The sequence below is a fragment of the Musa acuminata genome, unplaced genomic scaffold (assembly GCF_036884655.1).
Source record: "Musa acuminata AAA Group cultivar baxijiao unplaced genomic scaffold, Cavendish_Baxijiao_AAA HiC_scaffold_613, whole genome shotgun sequence".
Taxonomy (NCBI): Eukaryota; Viridiplantae; Streptophyta; class Magnoliopsida; order Zingiberales; family Musaceae; genus Musa; species Musa acuminata.
In genome coordinates, this window is record NW_027020852.1 from 37,501 (window position 1) to 40,000 (window position 2,500).

The window sequence follows — 2,500 nt, forward strand, 5'->3', positions numbered from 1 at the left end:
GATGGGGCTTTCGTATAGCAGGGACGGTGCTGCCTCTCGCTTCGCTCGCTGTCCGCCGCTCGCCGCTCTTCGCGCAGCCAAAAAATGGCCATTTTTGGCCCGTTTTTGGGCCGTTTTGGCCAGTTTTTTGGCCTGTTCTTGCATTGCGCGGTGACCGTCGAGAGCGGAGCAAAACGTCAGCCATCTCAGCACCCTGGAACCCCCCGGGTGGCACAGGGTCTGGATGGGGCTTTCGTATAGCAGGGACGGTGCTGCCTCTCGCTTCGCTCGCTGTCCGCCGCTCGCCGCTCGCTCGTGCAGCCAAAAATGGCCAGTTTTGGCCCGTTTTTTGGGCCGTTTTGGCACAGTTTTTGGCCTGTTCTTGCATTGCGCGGTGACCGTCGAGAGCGGAGCAAAACGTCAGCCATCTCAGCACCCTGGAACCCCCCGGGTGGCACAGGGCTGGATGGGGCTTTCGTAATAGCAGGGACGGTGCTGCCTCTCGCTTCGCTCGCTGTCCGCCGCTCGCCGCTCGCTCGTGCATCCAAAAATGGCCAGTTTTGGCCCGTTTTTTGGGCCGTTTTGGCCAGTTTTTGGCCTGTTCTTGCATTGCGCGGTGACCGTCGAGAGCGGAGCAAAACGTCAGCCATCTCAGCACCCTGGAACCCCCCGGGTGGCACAGGGCTGGATGGGGCTTTCGTATAGCAGGGACGGTGCTGCCTCTCGCTTCGCTCGCTGTCCGCCGCTCGCCGCTCGCTCGTGCAGCCAAAAATGGCCAGTTTTGGCCCGTTTTTGGGCCGTTTTGGCCAGTTTTTGGCCTGTTCTTGCATTGCGCGGTGACCGTCGAGAGCGGAGCAAAACGTCAGCCATCTCAGCACCCTGGAACCCCCCGGGTGGCACAGGCTGGATGGGGCTTTCGTATAGCAGGGACGGTGCTGCCTCTCGCTTCGCTCGCTGTCCGCCGCTCGCCGCTCGCTCGTGCAGCCAAAAATGGCCAGTTTTGGCCCGTTTTTGGGCCGTTTTGGCCAGTTTTTGGCCTGTTCTTGCATTGCGCGGTGACCGTCGAGAGCGGAGCAAAACGTCAGCCATCTCAGCACCCTGGAACCCCCCGGGTGGCACAGGGCTGGATGGTGCTTTCGTATAGCAGGGACGGTGCTGCCTCTCGCTTCGCTCGCTGTCCGCCGCTCGCCGCTCGCTCGTGCAGCCAAAAATGGCCAGTTTTGGCCCGTTTTTGGGCCGTTTTGGCCAGTTTTTGGCCTGTTCTTGCATTGCGCGGTGACCGTCGAGAGCGGAGCAAAACGTCAGCCATCTCAGCACCCTGGAACCCCCCGGGTGGCACAGGGCTGGATGGGGCTTTCGTATAAGCAGGGGACGGTGCTGCCTCTCGCTTCGCTCGCTGTCCGCCGCTCGCCGCTCGCTCGCGCAGCCAAAAATGGCCAGTTTTGGCCCGTTTTTGGGGCCGTTTTGGCCAGTTTTTGGCACTGTTCTTGCATTGCGCGGTGACCGTCGAGAGCGGAGCAAAACGTCAGCCATCTCAGCACCCTGGAACCCCCCGGGTGGCACAGGGCTGGATGGGGCTTTCGTATAGCAGGGACGGTGCTGCCTCTCGCTTCGCTCGCTGTCCGCCGCTCGCCGCTCGCTCGTGCAGCCAAAAATGGCCAGTTTTGGCCCGTTTTTGGGCCGTTTTGGCCAGTTTTTGGCCTGTTCTTGCATTGCGCGGTGACCGTCGAGAGCGGAGCAAAACGTCAGCCATCTCAGCACCCTGGAACCCCCCCCGGGTGGCACAGGGCTGGATGGGGCTTTCGTATAGCAGGGACGGTGCTGCCTCTCGCTTCGCTCGCTGTCCGCCGCTCGCCGCTCGCTCGTGCAGCCAAAAATGGCCAGTTTTGGCCCGTTTTTGGGCCGTTTTGGCCAGTTTTTGGCCTGTTCTTGCATTGCGCGGTGACCGTCGAGAGCGGAGCAAAACGTCAGCCATCTCAGCACCCTGGAACCCCCCGGGTGGCACAGGGCTGGATGGGCTTTCGTATAGCAGGGACGGTGCTGCCTCTCGCTTCGCTCGCTGTCCGCCGCTCGCCGCTCGCTCGTGCAGCCAAAAATGGCCAGTTTTGGCCCGTTTTTGGGCCGTTTTGGCCAGTTTTTGGCTGTTCTTGCATTGCGCCGGTGACCGTCGAGAGCGGAGCAAAACGTCAGCCATCTCAGCACCCTGGAACCCCCCGGGTGGCACAGGGCTGGGATGGGGCTTTCGTATAGCAGGGACGGTGCTGCCTCTCGCTTCGCTCGCTGTCCGCCGCTCGCCGCTCGCTCGCGCAGCCAAAAATGGCCAGTTTTGGCCCGTTTTTGGGCCGTTTTGGACAGTTTTTGGACATGTTCTTGCATTGCGCGGTGACCGTCGAGAGCGGAGCAAAACGTCAGCCATCTCAGCACCCTGGAACCCCCCGGGTGGCACAGGGCTGGATGGGGCTTTCGTATAGCAGGGACGGTGCTGCCTCTCGCTTCGCTCGCTGTCCGCCGCTCGCCGCTC